At 40.1% G+C, this 27,160-nt stretch overlaps 1 protein-coding gene and 1 pseudogene across 4 annotated transcripts in view; one reads left to right on the forward strand and one right to left on the reverse strand.

Annotated features, from left to right (window-relative positions):
• The window catches only part of LOC114901804, a 32,499-nt pseudogene extending 24,084 nt beyond the window's left edge, over positions 1–8,415 (reverse strand).
• Positions 1–27,160, forward strand: part of CREB5 (cAMP responsive element binding protein 5) — a 413,326-nt gene that overhangs the window by 214,810 nt on the left and 171,356 nt on the right. The window lies entirely within an intron of this gene.

Raw genomic sequence — 27,160 nt, forward strand, 5'->3', positions numbered from 1 at the left:
TATTAAGGAGAAAATTGTTGGGTGCCTGCTTATTTGTCCCTGTCATTCGACATTGAGATAGACACCATCCTTTTCAGTAAGGAAACCACACATCTAAACCTGCCCCTGTTTCTCCAGGATGACAATGTAGAAAACCTTGGGAAGGAGAAGGTGTTTCCATGTTTTGTGGGGAACAGAGGCTCATAGGGAAACAGCACTGGACACAGCACTAGAAAACCTGGATTGTGGTCATGGGCTAAAGGTGTGACCTTGGGCTAGTGGTTGTACCTCTCTGAGCCTCAGCGGTATCAAATAGTAACTCTTTCTGCCTGTCTCATGTTAAAAAAAGAAGATTACAAGAATTACTGTGAAACTGTAGCATACCATACAAATGTAGTGTGTTACTATTGTCCTTTACAGTTTCTAGCCAGTAGTTTTCTCCTCAGAGCATATCCTTGTATTTCAATGCAAGACTTTTTTAAAAAATGAGATTTGAAAACAGGTTGTAAGCTTCTGCATAATTTAGGCATTATTATAATAAAATGGACTTGATTTAGTGAAGATTTTCAAAACAATAACTTTTAAGATGGTACAGTAATTCATCCCATATGGTTTGAACCAGGGATATATTTAATCTATATAGATAAGAGAAACAACTTTTGCAATCTTCTCATAGATTCTTCTGGAAAATTCAGAATAAGTCAAACTTTTAAGATTTGAAAAGATTTTAGATTTGAAAAGATTTGCTTTCAAGGAAATTAAATCTTGACAAATGGAAACAATATCATGAGGTAGTGAAGAGTGTGTGGGCTTCAGAGAAAAGCAGAACTTATCTGTAATCAGAAGAGTTGGGCTTGAGTGCTGGTTCCACCACTTACTGTCCTGAGACCTTAGGCAGATTATTGAGCTGCTCTTGGCCTCACTTCCTCACCTGAAAAATGGGTACATAATTATAATTAACTATATAGGTGTTTATGAGGATTAAATGAAATAATGCAAGTGAGCATTTAGCGTAGTAAATGCTCAAATATTGTTAGCTTTTTCTGAAAAAAATTGCATATTATAGAATTCCCTTCTTTAAGCATGGGTACACCATATTTTCTTTATCCATTTATCTGTCGATGGACATTTAGGTTGTTTCCACATCGTGGCTGTTGCTAACAATGCTGCAGTGAACATGGAGTGCTAAAATCTGTTTGAAATTTTGATTTCCATTCTTTTGAATAAATACTCAGCAGTGGAATTCCAGGATCATATGGTAGTTCTTTTTTTTTTTTTTTTAACTTATGTACGGTTTTCTTTTTAACATCTTTATTAGAGTATAATTGCTTTACAATGATGTGTTAGTTTCTGCTTTATAACAAAGTGAATCAGCTATACATACACATATATCCCCATATCTCCTCCCTCTTGCATCTCCCTCCCATCCTCCCTATCCCACCCATCTAGGAGGTCCCAAAGCACTGAGCTCATCTCCCTGTGCTATGCAGCTGCTTCCCACTAGCTATCTGTTTTACATTTGGTAGTGTATATATGTCCATGCCACTCTCTCACTCCGTCCCAGCTTACCCTTCTCCCTCTCTGTGTCCTCAAGTCCATTCTCTACGTCAACGTCTTTATTCCTGTCCTGCCCCTACGTTCTTCAGAACCAATTCCTTTTTTTTTTTTTTGATTCCATATATATGTGTTAGCATACGATATTTTTCTCTTTCTGACTTACCTCACTCTGTATAACAGACTCTAGGTCCATCCACCTCACTACAAAAAACTCAATTTCATTTCTTTTTATGGCTGAGTAATATTCCATTGTATATATGTGCCACATCTTCTTTATCCATTCATCTGTCGATGGACACTTAGGTTGCGTCCATGTCCTGGCTATTGTAAATAGAGCTGCAAGGAACATTGTGGTACATAACTCTTTTTGAATTATGGTTTTCTCAGAGTATATGCCCAGTAGTGGGATTGCTGGGTCGTATAGGAGTTCCATTATTAGGTTTTTTTTTTTTTTTTTGCATTATGCGGGCCTCTCACTGTTGTGACCTCTCCCGCTGCGGAGCACAGGCTCCGGATGCGCAGGCTCAGCGGCCATGGCTCGCGGGCCCAGCCGCTCCACGGCATGTGGGATCTTCCCGGACCAGGGCATGAACCCATGTCCCCTGCATCGGCAGGTGGACTCCCAACCACCATTTTTAGTTTTCTAAGGAGCCTCCATACTGTTCTCCATAGTGACTGTATCAATTTACATTCCCACCAACAGTGCAAGAGGGTTCCCTTTTCTCCACACCCTCTCCAGCATTTATTGTTTGTAGATTTTTTGATGATGGCCATTCTGACTGGTGTGAGGTGATACCTCATTGTAGTTTTGATTTGCATTTCTCTAATGATTAGTGATGTTGAGCATCCTTTCATGTATTTGTTGGCAATCTGTGTATCTTCTTTGGAGAAATATCTCTTTAGGTCTTCTGCCCATTTTTGGATTGGGTTGTTTGTCTTTTTGATATTGAGCTGCGTGAGCTGCTTATAAATTTTGAAGATTAATCCTTTGTCAGTTGCTTCATTTGCAAATATTTTCTCCCATTCTGAGGGCTGTCTTTTCATCTTGTTTATGGTTTCCTTTGCTGTGCAAAAGCTTTGAAGTTTCATTAGGTCCCATTTGTTTATTTTCATTTTTAATTCCATTTCTTTAGGAAGTGGGTCAAAAAGGATCTTGCTGTGATTTATGTCATAGAGTGTTCTGCCTATGTTTTCCTCTAAGAGTTTTATAGTGTCTGGCCTTACATTTAGGTCTTTAATCCATGTTGAGTTTATTTTTGTGTATGATGTTAGGGAGTGTTCTAATTTCATTCTTTTACATGTAGCTCTCTGGTTTTCCCAGCACCACTTATTGAAGAGGCTGTCTTTTCTCCATTGTATATTCTTGCCTCCTTTATCAAAAATAAGGTGACCATATGTGTGTGGGTTTATCTCTGGGCTTTCAAACCTGTTCCATTGATCTATATTTCTGTTTTTGTGCCAGTACCATACTGTCTTGATTACTGTAGCTTTGTAGTATAGTCTGAAGTCCGGGAGCCTGATTCCTCCAGCTCCATTTTTCTTTCTCAAGATTGCTTTGGCTATTTGGGGTCTTTTGTGTTTCCATACAAATTGTGAAATTTTTTGTTCCAGTTCTGTGAAAAATGCCGTTGGTAGTTTGATAGAGATTGCATTGAATCTGTAGATTGCTTTGGGTAGTACCGTCATTTTCACAATGTTGATTCTTCCAATCCAAGAACATGTTATATCTGTCCATCTATTTGTATCATCTTTAATTTCTTTCATCAGTGTCTTAGAGTTTTCTGCATATAGGTCTTTTATCTCCTTAGATAGGTTTATTCCTAGGTATTTTATTTATTAACTTTTTGTTACAATGGTAAATGGGAGTGTTTCCTTAATTTCTCTTACAGATTTTTCATCATTAGTGTATAGGAATGCAGGAGATTTCTGTGCATTAATTTTGTATCCTGCTACTTTACCAATTCATTGATTAGCTCTAGTAGTGTTCTGGTAGCATCTTTAGGATTCTCTATGTATAATATCATGTCATATGCAAACAGTGACAGCTTTACTTCTTCTTTTCTGATTTGGATTATTTTCATTTCTTTTTCTTCTCTGATTGCTGTGGCTAAAACTTCCAAAACAATGTTGAATAATAGTGGTGAGAGTGGACAACCTTGTCTTGTTCCTGATCTTAGAGGAAATGGTTTCAGTTTTTCACCACTGAGAACGATGTTGGCTGTAGGTTTGTCATATATGGCCTTTATTATGTTGAGGTAAGTGGAACTTCTGTACTGTTTTCTATCAAGCTGCACCATTCTATATTCCCACCAACAATGTGCAGGGTTTCCAACTTCTCCACAGCCGTGCCAACACTTGTCTTTGGTTTTATTGATAATAGCTGCCATGACAGGTGTGAGGTGTTAATCTCATTGTGGTTCTGATTTGCATTTCCCTGATGATTAGTGAGTGACATTGAGCATTTTTTCACATACATGTTGGCCAGGAAGTTATTATGTTAAGTGAAATGAGCCAGTCACAGAAAGACAAATACAGCAGGATTCTGTTTATATGAGGTATCAAAAATAGTTGAATTCATAGAATCAGAGAGTGGAATGGTGGTTGCCAGGGGCTCAGAGAAAGGAGAAGTAGGGGAGTTCCTAATCAACCAGCATGAAATATCAGTCAAGCCAGATGAGTAAGCTCTAGAGACCTGCTGTACAACATTGTACTAATAGTCAACAACAATGTATAATAAGGTGTAATAATAATAATACATAATAATGTGTAATAAAATGTAATAATATACTTAAAAATTTGTTAAGCGGTTATATCTTATGTTAAGTGTTCTTACAACAATAAAGTAAAATTTTTTAAATTTTAAAGTAAAAATAGCCCTGAAAATTGAGAAGGTCTGACCCTGATTCTAAATATAGGAAAAAATATGAATATGGCTATTCAGATCATCCTCACAGAACTGGTCATTTCTTAAAATTGATATGGTATAAGCCTAATAATACGTTTTTGAATTAGATATAGCACTGGCTAGTGACCTTTCGATAATGCTTAAATAAGAGATTCATCAATACGGAATAATTGGATAGGAGGAAGAAAGGGTATTGACATGGTAAATTATTTTGCACAGATCTATTAATAACAGGACACTGGTGCCTTACTAGGTAAGCACCCAGTCTTCTGACATCATTTCTAGAATAGGATGGTCTCACTAAACCCCAGATTTGGATCTCTAGGAAGCTTCCATCTTAAATTAAATCCTACTCAAGAGTAAATAGATTTTGATTTAATATCCTTGAACTGTTGAGTTTTCTTAGATTACTGTATGATTTAAACAGTAAATAAAAGTTGTCTCTATCAAACATATAGTTGGAACTGAATCAGTGAAAGACTTAGCATTAATAGATCAGTGGAGCAGTCAATGCCAAGTCTCTGATTTATTCTCTGTTATTGAGGTAGCAGAAATAGAAGGAACCTACTCTTTGGAAATGCCAAAAATCACTATTCCTGAACCCTTTATGCTAATATTGTGGAGGTTTTTGTTTTGGAGCCATCTGATGAGAAAAGCTACCTTGGAGGGAATTCCTTTAATTTCTTCAATAACTAAATCCACTTGGAAGAGGTGGTTCCATTTATACCAAGTGTCTTAGTGAACAGTGCTACTAAAGAATTCTACTATTAAAGGGAACATTCTAGAGCCCACTTTTCCTATGAAATCACACCCACCAAGGTCATGTCTTGGCATCACCCGATCTTCACGCAGGCCTGGTACCTAATAAAGATCATTATTGTCTCCAGAAGGAATCTTCTTTAAGTGATGAAGGTGTTCATAGGGTAACAGTTTCTAACTACAATTTATATTTGGCATTATGGAGATACTAGGAACCATATATCCAGGAAATGCCTGTACCATTCACTTTTCCATACCTGGCCCCAGGCTCCCCCCTTATTGTCATCCAGAGCCATCATGGTGAAGAGGAAAGAGGCCACAGGTTAACCTGCATTTAATAATATGCTTATCCAGCCAGCCACTTTAGAGTCAAGAGATGTCTGTGAAGATTGCTGTGTCCTCTGCTATAGAAATGCCATTAACCAAAGAGACAATCAAATGAAAAAGAGAGAATTAAATGAAAATCTATGATCCAGTTACTATAGAAGATGAAGGAATGCTTGCTGGCATTAACATTTTACAAAACCAATGAGGAGTCCATGAATTAATCTCACCTAAAGTCTAGTCCCAAATTTGGAATTGAAGGCTAATTGAAAAAGTTATATTAAATCTCTAGTTCCAAAAGAATTTCAGAATGGTGTGGACATTTCCACATGCCTAATATGGCAACATCTCCTGAGGGCCCTCAGAACTGAGTGGCCTTGGAATTGTGCAGTGAGACTAGGGCAGCCCCTAGAGATGTCCAGACTAGGATTAGTCAGAAAGTCCAATCTAGTCTTGGCTGGCCCTGGAGATTCAGAGGGGTCACAGGGAATCCTGCATCTCTGGTAGAATAATGTTTGCCTTGTCAGGCAGTGTGTAAAAAACTATTGGCACGCAGGGTTACTGAAAAATGCCGAGAGCCAGAAAGTTTGGGTTATGATAGTTATGAACAAAGGAAAGTATTTACAATATCCCCTTGCTCCAAAATAGATTTTAAACACTATACAAACACAATGGAATGTGTCCATTCATTTCTAAATGGGTCGTCTCCTACCCCCATGTTTAGGTCATAGCTATTTCTAGGCTTTCATGTGACAAGACCTTCACAGACCAAATTCAGTAGTGTCACTTCTGAACCAAGTGGCTGCATGCGCTGTGGTTTTCCCTTGTTTATTTTGTCTTGTTTTATTTTACACAGCTTGTATCACTAGCCTCCCAATCAAGGTCAGTAGATTGAATTCAACCCCGTTCGTTTGAAAGACCGATAAATTCGTGCCAGTACCATGATCTCACCCCCCGAGTAGCAGAATGTGGCCGTGCTGTGCTGTGAAGTCAGCCTTCCAGACGCAAGTGTTCAGTGTGACCCTGAAACCACACCTGAAAGACAGGATGGTGTCGTCATACCAGCACGTGTTCTGACTTCAGCTTCATTTATTAAGGGCAACATGTATCCGGAGGTGAAAGAAAAACCTGAAATGGTTGATGTATTGTTATAATTGAGGAAGCGCCTGTAATCTAAATAAACGATGTCAATGGAGAAGACTCATCCAAATACCAGCATGGCATTTCCTAATACTTGCTGCCAGTTTGCTATCGAGGAGATGGTTAGGAAGTCTCAGGTGGATGCTAAGTGCACAAGGGCCAAAAAGGATCTTATTACCAGGGTGGAGGTCAGTGATGAACATTATGCTATGAAGTCATATTCCTTGCAGTGCAGCTCTTTTCAGTGTGCGAGGTTAGAGATCTGTGTGCAGGCAATGTCGAATGTTTCCTGTGTGTGAAACTCAGGTGAGGAGAGTGGCAAGTTTCTCTTGTCACCAGGTGAATTCTTGTACACATACACACATTCGTTCTCTCTCTCTCTCTCTTTCTCTCTCTCTCTCTCTCTCTCTCTCTCTGTCTCTCACACACACACACGCACACAACACACTTCCTCCCTCCGATCATATATCCTCCTAAAGATCTTCATTACATCAGCCATGCAGGAAGGGAAAGAAAACCCTTACCAACTTGTAGTCATCACACTTTCCCCTAAGGCAGCTATTACAACACTATGAAGATGTACTCTCGCAATGAAGGCACCCAAAGAGGAGGGAGACTGCACCATCCTATAACAGCTGGGGCTGAAGAGAGCAGAATTACAGCTGGCATTTCTTAAACTTGTATTATGTGTACTGAGTGTTTTATATACATTTTCTTAGTTAATCTTCACATCAACGTCTTGAGGTAGGGACTGTACTTATTTCCATTTTATAGATGAAGAAATTGAGGCTCAGAGATGTTAAAGATGACTTATTTATGGTCACACAAATCCACTCTAAACCACTGTACAATGCAAGCCAAAATACTCCCATCTGCTTCTTTATATGAGAATGTGTAGAATGACAACGTGTTGTTCTGCACCAAATACAGTCTCTACTTACATATGTATGAATACGGATGGCTAATAATATGTTTGGGCCTGAGTGTGTCCAAGATTTCGTAGATGGACACTTGCACACTCATACTGGTAACATTTCGTCCTGTTAACAAATGTTTTGACCTTGTGGTAGCCTCTGGTCATATTCTAATATTTTTAGCCAAAGTTATAATAAAAGAATCTTTCTGTTTCAAAATAGCCTTGCAGATCAAGCTCTGTACAATCCGAAATGCCACTTCTCTGTTTGGCGAGGGTTAAATGGTTGTCTCAGGCCAGTGTTTAGTTCACATTCTATAAATGGCTCTTACTCCTTGATCTGACTCACTGTATGTATTACAGCAAAGTCACTTACAGATCAATTTATTTTTAGAATCTTAAAGAAACAGATTCAACAGGGAGTGTTTGTCAGACCACAGGCTAATGTGAGGGAAAACATACCTTGGTGAGGAACTTTCTGTTTGACTCCTCTGCCCACAGCTCTCTGTTAGTGATAGGCCTTCGAATGTTGTGTTAAATGTTTTGAATTATTTAAATAGCAGAGAATTCTATGCCAACATCTTACATAATAGAGGAGTTTTTGTGGTGTGCAAGTGGGAGAGCCTTCTGCATTTTAAGTAAAATAATGTCAGGAAATAATCAGCACAATTAATCTTCATAAAGAAGAGAAAGATTATATACCCATCGCCTACCTTGCGGCTTTGTAATGGAAATTTTCTTTAAGATCAAAACCCAGGAATATGATAGGAACAGTGATGATAATGATAATGGTGATGATGATGGTGACGGTGATGACGATGATAACCACCGCCACCATTAGGAAAGATTCTGTATCCGTCCATTAAATAAATATGGCATGCTGCCCTCTACAGGTATTCAATCTAAACCGGATAGTATCAAATTCATACAAATAGATGAAGCATTCTCAAACACACAGACCAATGTATAAATGCAAATTGAATACTGAAGCCAGTTAAATAAGTAAAACCTTTATACTCTACAGGTCTCATTTGTGTGAATTCTGAAGCCAAAGAAGGAGCAAGCATTTAGTAACATTTATTTTAAGTTTCTCTTCTGAATTTTTGAGTATGTATATTTGAGGCCAATGTCAGAAGCTGGGAAGACCAGCTGGGAGTTTGTGGACTAGTTTTCTGTTGACACTAGAAGAAGCTAATTGTTCTTTGGTTTGCCTAAGGCCTGTTGTTTATGGATAACAGGTGTTTAATGGACAATTAATAAATAACAACGGGTCTGGAAATCTCAAATTTGTTTGCTTTTCAAAAAGGTTGGATTTTATACCACATTCAACTAACATTTTTAGAAACTAAACTAACAGGCTTTGAAAAAAAAAAGAGGGTCCACCTGGCTCCTTCTTCACCCTTCTACTTCCGCCTTACCCCAGTCAATGATTGTTATTTTAGTATCTGGGTTGAACATTTTTCTCAATTTACTCTGTGCTCTTCCTTGCTGGGGATATGAACCAACAGAGGAAACACTGTTGGGGAAAGAGTCTTTAGAATTGATTTCTTGTACCCGCCTTCTACCCTTGAGTTTAGTTTAGTTAGTTCAGCTTGATCACTGAATTGTTCTTACTGTTATTCCTTCACTCTAAAAGGAAGGGCTGGCCAGTGGAGCTGAGAATCCCCTAGTCCTAACTTGCTGGGATTTTGCCATATGGGCCAATGAGAGCATAAAGCAGTAGTGATGAGCACCAGCTTTAGAGAAATCCTGGGCTTGTGTCCAGCTCCCTCCACTTACCTGCTGGGTGACAGTGGGCAAGTTATAGAATGCCTCTGAACCTCAGTTTCCCATCAGCAAAATGAGTACAATAGTATCTACCTCATAGGAGTTTTGGGAGGATTTTAAAACACACTACAAGATAAAGCATTTTATAAGTACCATCTTGTTTCATTCCCATGACTACCTTGTAAGGAAGAGACTACTATCTCCCCAACTTACAGAATGAAGAAATGAAGCTTAAGGAGGTTAAGCAAATGAATCCAAAGTTACAGGGCTGGTAGGTGTGGAGCTGGATTCAAGCCCAGGCTGAGGCCATGCTTTTGACCTCTGTGTCATTCTGTCAGATATCTGTATCCATTTTCCCCCACACATGTCACTAGGATGCTAAAAAGAATGTTTCACTTCACTCTTGAAGTCCTCCCTCTCCCCCATCATTCCGATTTCTGGCCAGACTCTGGTTCCTCCAACTGCAAGAGGTACAGGTGACAAGAGAGTCAGGCTCTGCCACCTACGCTCTCAGTGCTTGGTAGACATGGAAGAAGCTACCAAAAAAATTCACTCTACCCCGTGGCTCTCAGAGTTGACTTATATAGTCAAAAAGAAGGGGATCCTTGTTAGTGGCTAGTGTTAAAATCCCAAAGCGCAGTCAGCCAAAACCTCATCCAGATGCAAGTGTGTGGTCACTGGTCATGCATTTCTGTTTGCTGAATTCCATACAGCCAAGGCAACTGCCTTGCCTTGCTGAAGATCCACAGGGGAAAAGAGTTATGTGCGCTAGTACGAAAAAACATGCAAGCAGAGTTCTCCCTTGTCATCAGGAATGTTTGATACAGCCATGTTTATTCCGTGGCCTCCGTCCATGGTAAATGTGCCATCATTTCTCATGTGGGGACAACTGACCCAGAGCTTCCTTACTGGCTGCTCATTTTGTTAAAATGACATAACATCGTAGAGGATAATCTATTGCAATCAAAACAATTTTGTGGAATTATAAAAGTATATGCATTTTAGTGAAATAACTACTGCTAGAGTCTTTTTGGATGTTGTCAGGCTGAAAACGTGTATAAGTTGTCCTTAAGTACCATATGCTCCTTTTCTTCACCTAATTTCTTACATCCTCTGGGGAAAGTTTACGATAGTGATATTCTAACAGATCATTGTCTTTCCTCATTAGGTACACTCATTTTATTCGTTCATTCTTTGTGAGTGTGTTTTTGTATATCTAAAATATGTAGTAGCCATTTTATGAAAGTACAAGCAGATTCATTATTTTCTGTATATTCTTATCATAGATTGCTAGAATAAGTGACCTTTGCTGTGTATGAAGAATGACAGTTCTACCTTTAAATATCACTTTTTGTCAAAGGCTCCACTGGCTTTACCATATCTGAATTGGATGATTTTTAATATAAAGTACTTGGAATTGTTGAAGTATGGAAGAATTCAAATCTAAAATTAAAATTTCCTGGTGATCTTTTTGATACAAGCACTAGCTAATATTCATTGACTGCTTACTATACCCCAGGCTTTGTTCCAAGCTTTATCTGTGTTAACCCCTCAATTCTCATAGCCATCCTACAAGGTGCCCATTTTACAAACAGGAAAATCGAGGTGTGAGAGGTTAAGTAACCCGACCTTGGTGACACAGCTACTAAGTGCTGTTTCTGGAACTCAAACCCAAGGGGGTTGCGCCCAGCATCTGCTTTCTTAACCCCTCCCCTTTAGTGCAACTTCCACAGCAGGGTGATAGAATCCATTTTATTGCTTTTAAAGGACATTTACATACTCTTTTTAAATGAACACAAATAGACTGTTATCTTTAGCCATAGAGAGAAGGAAGAGCCTATTTAAGAAGGGATCTAAACAATAAGCCATAATTTATTTTTTCTCATGCTCTATCGAAAGGCCTGGTGAAGGAGGCCTATTATGTCTTACTCCCCCTGGTGTTCAGAAAGGGTGCCTATGGGGGCCCTTAATCAGATGTAGGGAAGGGAGCCCTGGGAAGGCTTCATTTCCTTTCTGTTCCTGAGCTTGAGAAACAAAAAGCAGCTAGAATGTGATACAAGAGTTCCTTTTCTCATCTGTTTTTCCTCTCAAGGCTTGCAATAAGTTCAGCATCCCATTGCAACCCTTGATGGCCAAAGTTATTAAAATTTCTAATTTCCTAAAATTTCTCCTGTCCTCCACCCCTATCCGTTCTGCCACGCCCCTGGCCTTCCTCCAGGGCGTCTGGTTTTCCATAATTAGCATGGTGGTTCTGATAATCTTTCCCTGCCTTCAGCCCTGGCTGCTGGGCATTTTTCCCCCCAAATCTCCATCACAGTTTTCCTTGTTATTGTTTGCTTGGAGTTTCTGATAGCCAATATTCCATGGAGAAAAATGTAAGATCACCTTGAATTTTCAAGTCAACTTGAGCTTCAATTGTTTGTATTAGATAAAACGGCTCTGGGACCCTTAATTTAAAGAGTGGCTCAGCCCTGGCTACCTGTGGCTCTCACTTAGGGAGCGTTAAAAAATACCAGCGCTTGGGCTCCACCCCCAGAAAGTTTGAATCATTTCTTCTGGGGTGGAGCCCAGGCATCAGCGTTTTTATTCTTTTTTTTTTTTTTTTTTAATATGAGGTCATGGTTGAGAAACACTGTACTAAATTAATCTTTTGGCTTAAGTTTGAATACCAAGACCCTGAAAGGCCTTGGTTCAGAAATATATTAAAATCATTTAAATGGACAGTTGTAGTTCCTGTCTGTTTTAACCTGTTTGTTAAAATGTGAAAAGGGATTTTTGCTATACAGCATGGTCATCCCTAAATTAAAGGGAAAGGATGAAGTTCGTGGCACTTTTGAAGTGCCCTCCGCCCTAGGAATCTCTGGCCACATCCTTTGCAAGAGGCCAAAGTGTTCTGTAGCTGAGATGTTTCAGCTTATCTTCAGCCCTGAGGCAAATCAGGACAATCACCAGAAATCATTTTCATGTCAGTGCCTAGTGCATACTGGGTGTTCAAGAAATCAAAATTTGTATGTGGCTTAGTACAAAATGCAGGGGCTACTGTTACTGTGTGATTTTGGAGATAAGTCTGGTTCCTTATCTGTACAATAGATTTAATAGTGCTTGCCTTACAGGACTGTATACAAATTGAATTACATAATTAATGCAAAAGCTGCTAATCTACCTGCTACCACGCAGCAGTCACTCCTCCCCAAAGATCTGGAAACTCTTCCCAGCTCAGAGGAGGGAATTTCTCTCATACTGTCATTACTATGATATTGGCTGACATCATCAATTTTATCTTTCAAGGAGTCCTGTCATATCTCCCATCTGTAGGACCCTAAAGACAGACAGCGACCAGGGGCTTTTGTGGTTTGTGCTTACAGCACACACAATAAGACCACGTAGGTTCCTGGACTTCCCTCTGTTGATTTACTGAAACCTGTTACTGCCAGGGCTGCCACAGCATCCCCCCATGCCTGCCTTTTGTCCATATCCTGTCTGGTCACCTCCCCTGGTTCTGAGTCCTTCCAGCAGGCTTACCATCTGTCAATCTACTTTGCCCTCAAATCCTTCTTGAAGAGGTTTCAGCACCCAAGGGAAGTTAACAGGCTCCTCCAGAACCCAGGGGACTTGGCCAGGAAATTTGCATTTCAAGGGGTAAGAGAAGAAGGAGATGACTAGAGAAAACCAGCAACTTCTATGTGAGCATCCAGAGGGGGCAGAACTGGAGAGAGAACAGTGTGAACTCAGAGAATATCACGTCCTGTAGGAGGACGGACGTGGTGGTCAAGGAATAGACTTAGGAAGTCAGACAGTAGCCCCCGAGACATTAGAGAGGCTCTGCTGCCTGTTAGTGCTCTTTGTGTAATATTTCTCTGACTTTTCTAGGAAAATCCTTCTTAGACATGTCCTCTGCTGTGTTCATTCACTCAGCAAACTGTGATGAAGTGCCTAGCATTGGCTAAGCAGAAAGGACAGCCCTGACTCAGGGAGTACAGTCTGGTGTGTGCGTGGTGGGGGAGGATATGAAACAGGCACTGAACACTGATAGTTTTAACTAGGTTAAAAACAGCCAAATTAAAAACAAACAAAAAACGTAAGCCAAACTTCCAATGCCTTTCCTCCCTCATGTTCCTCTTTTCTCACTTAACTAGTGGATAGTGGTTAAGAGCCCAGACTTCTAAGGGAGGTTATCTGTTTAAATGGTGGATTCACCACTACCTGTGTGATTTTGGGCTAAATGATACTTCATTTTACGTCTCTGAAAACTGACATCATAAAAATGCTTACAGGTTGTTACGGAGATTAAATGAGATAATACACGCAAAATCCTTAGAAAAGTGTTAAGCACGTAGTAATCACTGAACAAAGGTGAGGTTATTAGTATTAATCCACCAGACTATGTTAAGACAGAGAGTCTGAGGATGGACACACAGAGGCAGGCCCTGTAGGGAAATCCAAATGACTAATTTATTGTCCCATTCTCCTTTCGCCCTTCCCTCAGAGAGTTGTTCTGGAATCACGCACCCGGTGTACAGGTCAGCCAAACTTTTCGGCTACTGTTCGTTCCTGAACTCTTCTTTCTGGCCTCAATTGACAGAGCTGAGAGGCTCTGGGCAGCCAACAAACAACTCTGTATTTGCAGTGGAGCAGGCAGCTGCCAAGTGGGGAGTTTCTTTGCTCCAAAAGAGAAGCAGGACAGTCAGGGGCTGAATGGTCCCTGCTGCTCTCAGAAAACTCATTGGCCTTCCAGAGTTAGTCAGGACCCTGGACACATAGCGCTACAACATTCTCCTCCCGAGGTAGCCTTTACTTCTTAGGAGCCTCAAGTCTTCCCAGAGCTCTGACCCTCCCTGATTCAGATATTCTGAACAGCTGTCTCAGCTTTGTATCAGGGATGGTAACTAATAAATTTCAAAAGTTCATCTTTGTTTATCAGAGACGTCATTAACATATAAAGGCTCTTTGCCAAGTTGAGTTTCCACCATCAGAGAAGCATAGGCATTGATTATGTTTCTATAAACATCGAACTTTTGACCAATGATGGACCAAGGAGCATAGATTTGGAAGGACGGACTTCTACATCGCATTCAGAAAACGTGGACTTCCAAGGTTGACAGGATCCTCAGAGGTCTCCCAGTCCAAGCTGTCCATCCAATGGATAACTTCCAAACAGCCCTAAGAGATTGTTGCCCAGCTCCTGCCCAAACCATTCTGTGGTACCCTGTGCTCACCTGCTCCTACAGCACCCTGCTCCTGTGATGCCTACTTGGACAGCTTAAAATTGTTAGAAAGTACTACTTCTATGGAGTCAATTATGTTTTCCTGGATTTCTACCCGTAAGACTTAGCACTACTCATTTGACTTAACACTAAATCCATGTATCCCTTCTCCAAAATGTTGCTCACTTCTCATACCAGCTGATTAATTACCTATTCCTAATAGCAACTTCGGGAACAATTAGAGATCTGCATTTCAGTATAGTCTGTTTGAAATTCTTATTCTCAAATCTGTGTTTTTTGGAAACCCAAGAATACTTGAAACCAAGTGCTGAAAAAACATGTGTTTTTCATTTTCACCTGACATATTGCATCTTAAGGCATCATTCTGGGTGTGCAGCAGCTGAAAAAGTTTGAAAAAATGTAACTGCTCAAAACTAGAGTGATACGGGGACACATGGTGAAGCAAAATGGTCAATGCATAAAGCAGTTTGGTGTATGGCTTGGGGGTGGGAATCATTCCGATTGCATAGATTACCATATAAGAGGATAATAGCATGGTTAAAAGTCTCAAAAGTTTCCAAATACATTTTTAACCATTTTTCACCTTGATTACTACCCTGCTAGCCAAGAGAGTGACTTTTTGTACACAGAAGACGTATGTCGATAGGTTCCTTCAGTATTAATTCAGCATTTATTTATTAAGTACCTTCCTTGTATTCCAGGCAGAGAATCAACACTAGGAGGTATGCGTGACTATCTTCCCCACGTTACAGAAGAGAAAACTAGGTACAAACATTAGTAACTTACCCAAAGTTATGTAACTAGTAAGTGGCTGCACTGGGGTTAGAACCAGAGATCTGGCCACAGAATGCATGGTCTCAGCTGCCACCCAGCACCAACAGTGGGACACACAGACATGTGGAAACCTTTCAACCCTGAGCTGCTGAGTGGACCTTGAGCAGGACCATTTGTTCTTTTTCTCTGTGGGAAGGATTTCAGGATGCTGGCTCCAAAGCATCATCGGCTTTAATCTGTCTCTAAAAATTCTTCACCCCAATTCCAGTGTGTGGGGTTTCCCCCCAAGTCATTCAAAGCAATTCTCTAACACCAGCTGGGTGTCCTACAATTCAACTCAATTCTGACACCGTCTCTCCAGAGATAGCATCAGATCACACATGTTAATGGTTCAGTCCCACAAAACTGCCCTCCAAGCCCACTTCAGACCCTGTTGCCAGTCTAGGTTGTCACCTGTGCTTCTGACCAGGACCAGCTATAGATCAGAGATCTCCATGATCCCCTCCTTGGGTTCAGTTAATTAGCTGGAGCAACTTACAGAACTCAGAGCAACATTTTACTTACTAGATTACTGGTTTGTTATAAAAGGATATAACTCTGGAACAGCCAGATGGAAGAGATGCATAGGGCAAGGCATGTGGGAAGGGGCACGGAGCCTCCATGCTCTCTCCTGGTGCCACTCTTTCCAAATCTCCAACCCAAAAGCTCTCTGAAACCTGTCCTTTTGGGTTTTTCTGGAAGGTTCGTTACGTAGGCATGGTTGATTAAGTCATTGGCCGTTGGCGATTGATTCAACCTTCAGCTCCTCTCTCCTCTTGGAGGTCTGGGGGTGGGACTGAAAGTTCCAACCCTCTAATCACGTGGTTGGTTGTCCTGGCAACCAGTCCTATCCCTAGGTTGGGGGAGGGTGTCCAAAAGTCACTCAATTAACATAACAAAAGACACCTTAGGAAATTCCAAGGGTTTTAAAAGCTCTGTGCCAGAATCGGGGATGAAGACTAAATAAATAATTCTTTTGTAAGTCACAGTATCACAGCCTCCCAGTGGGGTACCCTAACCCCACGTCTCCCTTTGGTGCCCTGACAGTCATTTTGGAGTTGCTTTCTGTGTGGTGTGTAGTAGAAAGAACCCTAAGACTGAACACTGGAATTCCTGAGTTAGAGTCCCAGCTCCATCGGATAAGAGCTGTGTGACCCTGGGCAAGGCACTCCATCCCTTGAGATTCAGTTTCTTCCTTTGTAAAAATACCCATCTCCCAGGTTCGTGGTAAGGATTCTTTGCTTTCCAACAAATGTTGACCACCTCGGACGTGCCAAGCACTTGGTGAAGTTATGGGTATGCACTGGTAGATAAAATAGACGTGGGTGCTGCCTTTTTATAGAGCCTGCAATCACGTGGGGAAGGTAGACAAGAAGTAAGCAAACACGTGGATGATTGCAAATGGAAATGAGGGTTCCGAAGGAAATGAAAGAGCTCAGCATTAGGAAATTGAGTGGGTGGGAGTACCTGCTTAGGTAAGGCGGCCAGGGATGGTCTCCCTGGGAAAATGTGTCCAAAAGATGAGGAGATACCTGCCAAGTGAAGAGCAGGGAGAATTTCAGGCCTAGGAGTGGCATCTGAGCTGGGAAATATGATTAAAGAACTGTAAGGCCATCTGGCCCGAGGCCAGTGAACCTCGCCCGGGAGCGCTCCCTAATAAAGCTCACTTAAAGCTTTCCTCTGTTTCGCGGTGCCGTTTGTTAAGATCCGACCTTACAAGAACATTTATCATATATGTGTATGAGGGCCCTTTGTAAACCAAAATAGGATAAACCCATGTAAAAAACTTCAATTGCAAACCAAAAAACAGCATGGGCCCCGTGCAAAATCCACCTCGGACCATGTTCTTCCCATAAGAGTCAAGACTAACATTCTAACCCAGGGAAGTGTGTTCCCTTTCCACAAGATAACAGCCTTTATCCCTCACACCAACATTTGAGGTGCGTGGACTGAACAAACACAAGCAGTAATGTTTTCCTTGATTTCCATCATCTACCAAGGAGCAGAACTTCCTCCCTCTCTCACTTTTCCATTTCCTCTACCTCCTGTCCTTGCAGATTGGGCAACAATTTCTGAAAATTTCCTGCAGTTGACTAATGACAGGACATGGGTGTCTGGAGTCCGAACTGCCTGACTAGAGCTAGGACAAGATGTTGAAAAAGAAGCAAGGAGGGTCCCTGTCTGATTCTCTGCTGAGGCCTGGATTTGGGGGTGACTGTCAGTAGGGCTGAGCTCCTACTTTTCTCTTCAAATGTTTTGGTGTTTAAATGTTTTGTTCAGCATCCTTAAATATGTCTAGAGTGCGTAAGGAACGCTGGTGATGCTAAGGCAGGAAGGACTTATTGTAAGAGGATCCTTGGAGAACGTAGAATGCTGCTGCTCACTTCTACTTACTGTTCCTCACACAGAAGATGTAACTGAAGTATCAGCAACAGTGTCACCAAGAGAAGATTTTTCAGCCCATCCTCTTGAAGGTTAGCCAGCCCCTGACCCTAGTCATCCTCTGTGACATCACCCATTGTCACTTTCCTCACAGCATTTATCATTCTATGAAATATCATATATTTATTTTTTTGTTTATTATCCACCTTCCCCACTACAACGTAAGCACCCTAAGTTCAAGGAACTCACCATCCTGTTCACCCTGTGTACTCAGTTTTCAAAATAGTGTCTATAGTTTAATGGTTACTCAGTGGCTGAATGATGAATGTATCCATAGATCAAACTGTAGTAATGACAGTGATCACTTCCATAGCTCTCATCAAGTTCTAGGCACTCCTCCAAGTGCTTTAAACATCTAATTCACTTAATCCTTTGGATAAACACATGAGGTAGGCATTAGTATTGTTCCTATTTGTAGATGAGTAAACTAGGGCACAGAGAAATGGAGTATTTTCCCAAGCTCACACAATACGTGCCAGAACTAGGATTCAGACTCAGACCGTCTGGCTCTAGAATCTACACTTTCATCCACTACACTGATATTCCATAGAACATGTTGTTGTTCCAAAAGAAATATCCATGATACCAAAACAAAACAAACAAAACTCTTTGACCACAAAATTATTTTCCTCAAATGAGACTCTTAATCAGTTTAACTAAAGGAAGATTCAAGTGTGTTTGTGTGTGTTTGTGTGTGTGTGTGTAAAGAAAAGAGAGGTAGAAAATTTGGTACTGTGAATGTTCTTTTAGCCTGAATTCTTGGATTATCAGGAATTACTTTTGCTTCTGCCTACATCTCACACCTAGAAAAATACTTTTGAGAACACCTGAAGAGAAAGTAAAGAAAGTGTACCTTCTATAATAATTACCATTTCTACCCTGTGCAGGGTGCTCACACAGTAGTCAGGCCAGTCTGAGAATGGTGAGTCAGGAACCTTCCCTGGCATCCTTTTGATTTGCTGGCCACTTGGTGTATGGATCTAACAGCAATGGCGGCGATGGTGGGGACTCAGGGTAGAGGGGGTCGGGAAGGAGGATTATAAATGTATGGGCGTCATAAGCTTGTCCAAAGAAATAAATACAGAGGCAGTGGCACTGCATCTCTCTTTGAGTCTCCTTGGTCTTGCATCTTCAAATCTAAAAGATAATAATCTAGCCTGTCTCCAGTTATTGGACAGCATAAATTCCATGCTGCCTATAAAATGAGACCAGATCTCTAAATCACTGTTATCTGAAGCCAGGAGTCTGGCTCTTAAACAAAAGAGTGAAAAGAAAATCGATGAGTCTGAAACCTTAGCCTGTCTTCTTGGCTATCTGATCAGTTAAGATTCCCAGAATAAAATGTAAAATGAAGGTAATTGATAACAATTTTGAGCCTCATCTTTTTCTCAAAGGTTGGTAGTGTTTTGTTAAGTGTGATCTTGGTTTTTCCCATTATAGCCTTATAAAATGGTGTACACATTTCCACTTGAGTTTCGTTTGAACTTTAATCTATGCATCCAACCTGTCTCTGAACAGCCACTGGAATCTTTTGGCTCTGAAGGAGTTTGTTTTTAAAAAAACTATTTTCACCCAAAGCTTTAATCATGCCATTTCCCTTTCAGACCAGTTGAACAAATAAATGCATACTCATGAATTAAAACTGGTATTTTATAATAGGACGGGCAAAAAAAATCCAAATCTCCTCATTATATGCTTTACTCTCTCCTTAAGGGAAAATATTTAATATTCTACATCGTTTTATGATTATAATTTTAAAATTATTATGAGCTATGCATCACAGAACTTTTTCATTGTACCATTCACTGCTTAAAAAATGTAGATGGCCTGATGTCTAAGGACCTTGCAAGGCCTTCTGTGTGTATCTTGCCTTATTTCCTCAGTTGTCACACTGGTTCTCCTCAGTGACTCATGCATAGAGCTTCAATTATGTAGTTCTTGTCTCTTTTTTTCTATAAACCAAAGTCCTACTACCTATCCTTCGAGTTCTGCCTTCTTCCCTCACTTTCTAGCTCTGGTCCACCTTACTTTCTGAACTCTTAGAGGAATTTAATCTGTATCTCTAGTATCCTCCTTTAATTTTATATTTTCGTCTTTAAAAAATGTTTTCTACTATTACAATTGCCTTTTCAAGGAGATATAAGCAGCTTAAGGGTAGAGCACTATATCAGTTAGGAACGCATTTACCTGCAAGTAAGAAAAAAAAAATACAAAAAGACGCTTATTGTTCTCATGGAACAAGAAACACTTAACCCCCAAATAGCCAAAGCGATCTTGAGAAAAAAGAACAAAGCCGGAAGTATCATGCTCCCTGATTTCCGACTATACTACAAAGCTACAGTAATCAACACAGCATGATACTGGCACAAAAACAGACACATAGTTCAACGGAACAGAATAGAAAGCCCAGAAATAAACCCAGGCACCAAGATCAATTAATCTATGACAAAGGAGGCAAGAAAGTACAAGGAGAAAAGACAGTCTCTTTAGTAAGTGGTGCTGAGGAAGCTGGACAGCTACATGTAAAAGAATGAAATTAGAACATTCTCTCATACCATATACAAAAATAAACTCAACATGGATTAAAGACCTAAATGTAGACCAAAACCCATAAAACTCCTAGAAGAAAACATAGGCAGACACTCTTTTTTTTAAATTTATTTATTTTTAGCTGTGTTGGGTCTTCATTGCTGCGTGTGGGCTTTCTCTAGCTGCGGTGAGTGGGGGCTACTCTTCATTGTGGTCCGTGGGCTTCTTATTGCAATGGCTTCTCTTGTTGCGGAGCACGGGCTCTAGGGACACAGGCTTCAGTAGTTGTGGCACACGGGCTCTAGAGTGCAGGCTCAGTAGTTGTGGTGCGTGGGCTTGTAGGATCTTCCTGGACCAGGGATTGAACCCATGTCCCCTGCATTGGCAGGCGGATTCTTAACCACTGTGCCACCAGGGAAGTCCTAGGCAGAACACTCTTTGTCATAAATCATAGTGATATTTTTTGGGATCTGTCTTCTAAGGCAAAGGAAATAAGAGCAAAAATAAACAAATTGGACTTAATTACACTTAAAAGCTTTTGCACAGCAAAAGAAACCATTGACAAAACAAAAAAAAACCTACTGAATGAGAGAAAATATTTGCAAATGATATGACAGATAAAGGATTAATATCCAAAATATACAAACAGGTCATACAGCTGAATATCAAATAAACAACTCAATTAAAAATGGGCAGAAGACCTGAATAGACATTTCTCCAAAGAAGATATACAGACGATCAACAGGCACATGAAAAGATGCTCAACATCGCTAATCATCAGAGAAATGCCATGCAAAACCACAATGAGATATTACCTCACACCTGTCAGCATGGTTATCATCGAAAAGTCCACAAATAAAAAACATTGGCAAGGACATGGAGAAAAGGGAACCCTGTACACTGTTGGTAGGGATGTAAGTTGTTGTGGCCCGTATGGAAAACAGTATGGAGACTTCCCAAAAAACTAAAAACAGAACTACCATATGATCCAGTAATTCTACTCTTGGGTATATATCCAATGAAAACAAAAACACTAATTCAAAAGGATACATGCACCCCGATGTTCATAGCAGCATTAATTACAATGGCTGAAATATGGGAGCAACCTAAGTGTCCATCAACAGGTGAATGGACAGAGAAGATGGGTATATATATATATATATATATACATATACACACATACATACAGATGAATACTACTCAGCCATAAAAAGGATGAAATTCTGCAACAACATGGATGGACCTAGAGAGTATTATGCTTAGTGAAATAAGTCAGACAAAGAAAGGCAAATACTGTATGTTATTATTTATATGTAGAACTAAAAAATAAAACAAATGAAGATGACAAAACAGAAACAGACTCACAGATATAGAGAACAAATTAGTGGTTACTGGTGGTGAGAGGGAAGGGGGAAGGGCAAAATAGGGGTAGTGGATTAAGAGGCACAAACGACTATGTATAAAATAAATAAGCTATAAGGATATATTGCACAGCATGGGGAATATAGCCAATATTTTATAATAATTTTAAATGGAGTATAATCTATAAAATTATTGAATCACTGTGTTGTATACCTGAAACTAATAAAATATTTAAATCAGTTATACTTCAATTAAAAATTTTTTAAATTAAATAACAACAAAAAAGAAACACCTAATGTACTTAAATCAGTAGACCAAGCTTGACAGATCTTTCAGTCTTTTTTATCATTTTGAAAGGGTTATTAGAATGACTCAGCTGACAAGTTGCCGATGCAAGAGATATTAGCCGTTTTAAAACCATAAACTCCCCAATTTAGTCAACAGTATTCTAACTTTATACTTCTTCTGTGCTCTATGTATTTGTCCCCTCTCCTAGACTGTAAACTCCATGATGACTGGTATTATGCCTGCCTGTTATATCCCTAATTATTTGTGGAATGAATAAATCACCATGGTCACCCAAAACTCTTCTACATTACCTACAACTTGGTAGTTTGTGTTCTGTATATTATTTAGTGACTCTGAAAGTCTCTGTCGTCTATGTATATTTATTTTGGTTTAGGGTTGCTAATTTTTGGACCAACCAATTTCAGTTGTCTGCTTTACAGTGTCTCTGTTGATTCTTTTATTCACTCATTCATATTGTTTTCTGGGTCCAGTCACATTCCAGAAAGGCACGTGCAGTTAACATGGTGCATCCCAAACTCTTGGCAGCCCACCTGAAAATTCTCAGTTGCTCCCAAGTCGTGCCATTGTTGCATGTAGCTCAGATCTGTGCGCCAAGACTGCTGAAGAGATGAACAAAAGCATGTCCAGTCAACTGAGCATGCCAAAGGAATCAAATAAAATCAACAAATAGTTATTGAGCAACAAAAACATAGGATTGCAGACTTGGATGAAACCTGAGAGCTCATTTGTTCCAATTTCCTCCTTTCTAAAAAAAAGTTTAATGTGCTGGTCTTTTCATATTTTAATCTTCTTTTTAAAATAAGCAAATAAATTCACACAATACCCCTCATTTAACAGAAGAGGAAAATGAAGTGCAAGATCACACAGATAGCGAGTGGCCAGAAGCCATATTTGTGCTTCTGGTTTCTGCCCTATACTTCTTTTTTTTTTTTTTTTAACATCTTTTTTGGGGTATAATTGCTTTACAGTGGTGTGTTAGTTTCTGCTTTATAACAAAATTAATCAGTTATACATATACATATGTTCCCATATCTCTTCCCTCTTGCGTCTCCCTCCCTCCCACCCTCCCTATCCCACCCCTCCAGGCGGTCACAAAGCACCGAGCCGATATCCCTGTGCCATGCGGCTGCTTCCCACTAGCTATCTACCTTACGTTTGTTAGTGTTTATATGTCCATGCCTCTCTCTCGCCCTGTGACAGCTCACCCTTCCCCCTCCCCATATCCTCAAGTCCGTTCTCCAGTAGGTCTGTGTCTTTATTCCTGTCTTACCCCTAGGTTCTTCATGACATTTTTTTTCCCCTAAATTCCATATATATGTGTTAGCATACGGTATTTGTCTTTTTCTTTCTGACTTACTTCACTCTGTATGACAGACTCTAGGTCCATCCACCTCATTACAAATAGCTCAATTTCGTTTCTTTTTATGGCTGAGTAATATTCCATTGTATATATGTGCCACACCTTCTTTATCCATTCATCCGATGATGTCTGCCCTATACTTCTTAGAGGGACCATGTCTGGGGTTCTCTGCTGGGGAGATGAAGGACACAGAGGAGTATAGTAACAGCCTTCATCTATGGAATGTGTTTAGAGCTTTTGCACATGTGGCCATCACATTTGAAAGGACTGGCAAGGATTACTAATACCACATTACTGATGAATTTATCATCTTCCTCCTCTGGATTTGCTCTTCCTTCTGCATTTCCTGACTCAGGGCCACACCATACACCTGGTCACCTTCTTTCTGTGTAGCTTTTCAGGTATGATAAAATAATTTGTTTATATATAATGATTTGTTTTAAGCCTCCTCTCCTAGGTTATAAAGTCCATAATAACAGGTATCATACCTGCCTGTTAAATCGCCAATTATTTGTGGAATGAATAAATCACCGTAGTCGTCTAAAACTCTCCTACATAACCTACAACCTGGTAGTTTTTGTTCTATGTAGTATTTACTGATTTTGAAAGTCTCACGTTTGTTCTTTTGTCTTCATTGCTACCATAACTGCCTTAGTTCCGCCCCTCATCACCCTTTCTCTAGTCTCCTAAGTGGTCTCTCTTATCCAGCCTCCACACTCTTCAGCTGGAGTTACTTTTCTCAAACACAAACTTGATCACATGATGCTTCTGAGCTTAGAAAATCTCCAGCTTCAGTGGGGCCCTATAATTTTCATTCATTCATTCATTCATTCATTCACTCACCCCAGAAATGGTTTTTGAGAGGCTATAATTTGATAGGCACTGTATGAGAGGCTTTCTATGTAGAGGTTAATATAATAGTTTGCTCTCAAGGAGCTTGTAGACTGATGATAAACAAGTATAAAGTAGTTAAATATCTAATTACCATTTGTGATGACACTCAGTACAAAGGAAACAACTAGGGTGGTAAAAAGGAGACTAATGGAAGAGGGCAAAGGACGAGGGAGAGAGAGATTTAGATGGGTTATGCACGAAACGCTTATCTGAAAAGTGACGTTTCACATGAGACCCCAAGGATCAGAAAGAGCTGTCCATGTGAAGATGCAGAGGGAAAAGGATTTTCACAGAAGGAACAAGGGATGAAGGCCCTTTGGTGGGGAAGAAGTTGCATTCTTCCATCTGTGAATTGAGGATGTTGCTGAACCCTTCTAGTTCTACAAGTCAATTAAGAACTTATATTTAAATGTAAAGTATTTGGTGATTTACAGTTTTTAATTTTATTTTTTACTGTATCACTGTGTTTTTCCAGAAACACTTGGTAAATAGTTTGACCAAGGAAGATTAGTAGATCCTAGGTCTGGAAATTAAGAATTCAGATAGCTCAGTGCTTCAGACTGCATGGTCTTATCAATTTATAGCTTGACACATCTTCTTTGGAAAATTAGTATGCGTCTTTCGGAATCTTTGTTATTATAGTCATTAGCCACAGGACTTCCTTCCCTTGGTACTAACATTGACTTAAGATATTTAATTAATGGTTTTTGCTATATTTTTCCAATGTTTATCAAATTTCTGGGCTTCTGTGTGCTGATGCCAGGGTTCTTGTGAGGTATATCAGCAAAGATACGGACTAAACACCTATAATATGTAACAATCCCTATAGTGTTGGTTAAGAAAATCTTGGCCCAGTCTTCATTCAACTTACTATCTTAAAGAAAGAGATCAGGGCTTCCCTGGTGGCGCAGTGGTTGAGAGTCCGCCTGCCGATGCAGGGGACACGGGTTCGTGCCCCGGTCTGGGAGGATCCCACATGCCGCGGAGCGGCTGGGCCCGTGAGCCATGGCCGCTGAGCCTGCGCGTCTGGAGCGTGCGGTCCGCAATGGAAGAGGCCACAACAGTGAGAGGACCGCATACCGCAAAAAAAAAAAAAAAAAAGAAAGAGATCAGACGTATATGTATCATATATAACACATAAATGCAGAACTGGTTGCCAGGAGGATATACATGTTCTTTCTCTCTAAATCTTAAAGAGAATATGTCAATGCAATTGCTACTATTACAACTTATATCAATAAAAATGTACTCCACATAGCCTTCAGCAATTAGTCCATTTTATAGATGAATAACTGAGACTGATCATCTACCAATGATTTTTTTCAACTCACAGCAAATTAGAGAACCAAATCTGGACATTTTGTCTTCTTTGAGCAGGAGGTTAGATCATAAGTGGGGAATACTTTGTGCACTCCTTCCCAAATTTCAGAGAAATAAAATGTTTACATTCATCTTTTTTATCCTGATTATGTATTGCATGAAAGGAAAATTAGCACCTCTACTTATTTGAAATACATTCTGGCTTCACTTTTTGAAAAAAATTTTAATGGAATATATTGGACTGAGAATGTGTAATGCCCACACCTAGCCAAGTAACCTCCCTTCTGTACTTCATGAATGCTTCATAGCATTTGTTTCTCTGGACCGACTAAATAGTAATGACTCAGCATAATGATTTCAATTTCTCCTGATACTCAACTAGGGTCTGATAAGTTTCTTGGCCTAGTCTTATCTTTGTTTGGCCTTGAGCATTTTCTAGAATAAGTCCAACATTCTGATGCAAGCATAGGCCTCTTCTTAAGTCAGAATACAACAAAACAAAATTCCTTAAAACAAATGTGCTGCGCTAAAATGTTAGCAGACATTTACTCTAGAAAAGGGAGTAAGCATTTCAGTAGGTTTAATTTTTATGTCACAAGAGATATGAACTAAGAAACAGAAATATGGACTTCTGTGGTATTTATTACATTCTTCCTGAACTGTATACCTTTTATTTCTGAAAAGTGAGCAATGAACATACATCTATATTTAATAAAAGGAATCTATATTTCAATTTTTTAGTATGTGAGAAAATTCAAAACAAAGTATCCATCATTCCTTGCTGTTGGCTTCTCATTGGAACTTGAATAATGCAGCTGGGCATTAAACATGGACTCAAAGACCACATAAAGCCTTATCTGAAGCTCACCAAGAGCAGATGGCAAGGAATCCTGATGTCCTGTCTTACCTACTATGTAAGAGAACCCAGTTCTCCACCAAGTTTAAACTACGACAGGCAAGAGCTAGTTATAAAGAAGGTTTACTTGACACTTAAAAGAATTTCAGGGCTTTCCTGGTGGCACAGTGGTTAAGAATCTGCCTGCCAATGCAGGGAACACGGGTTTGAGCCCTAGTCCCAGAAGATCTCACATGCCGCAGAGCAACTAAGCCCGTGCGCCACAACTACTGAGCCTGCGCTCTAGAACTCGCAGGCCACAACTACTAAAGCACGCAGGCCACAACTACTGAAGCCTGCGCACCTAGAGCCCGTGCTCTGCAACAAGAGAAGCCACCACGGTGAGAGACCCGCGCACAGCAAAGAAGAGTAGCCCCTGCTCGCCGCAACTAGAGAAAGCCCACGTGCAGCAACGAAGACCCAATGCAGCCAAAAATAAATAAAATAAAATAAAATAATTAAAACAAAAAAAAAGAATTTCAACCCTGAGGCCAGCAGTGGTGCTGTGGAGTCAAAACAGATGTCTCTCAATCCTTCAGGAGACCACAGGAACTCACAACTGGCCGTGTTTGTAGTCTTCCATGCACCCACAGCTGCAAAAACTTGAGAGCTCTCTGTCTCACACACACACACACACACACACACACACACACACACACACACACAC

Source organism: Monodon monoceros, unplaced genomic scaffold, assembly GCF_005190385.1.
Source record: "Monodon monoceros isolate NGI ecotype Baffin Bay Population unplaced genomic scaffold, NGI_Narwhal_1 Super_Scaffold_2, whole genome shotgun sequence".
Lineage (NCBI taxonomy): Eukaryota > Metazoa > Chordata > Mammalia > Artiodactyla > Monodontidae > Monodon > Monodon monoceros.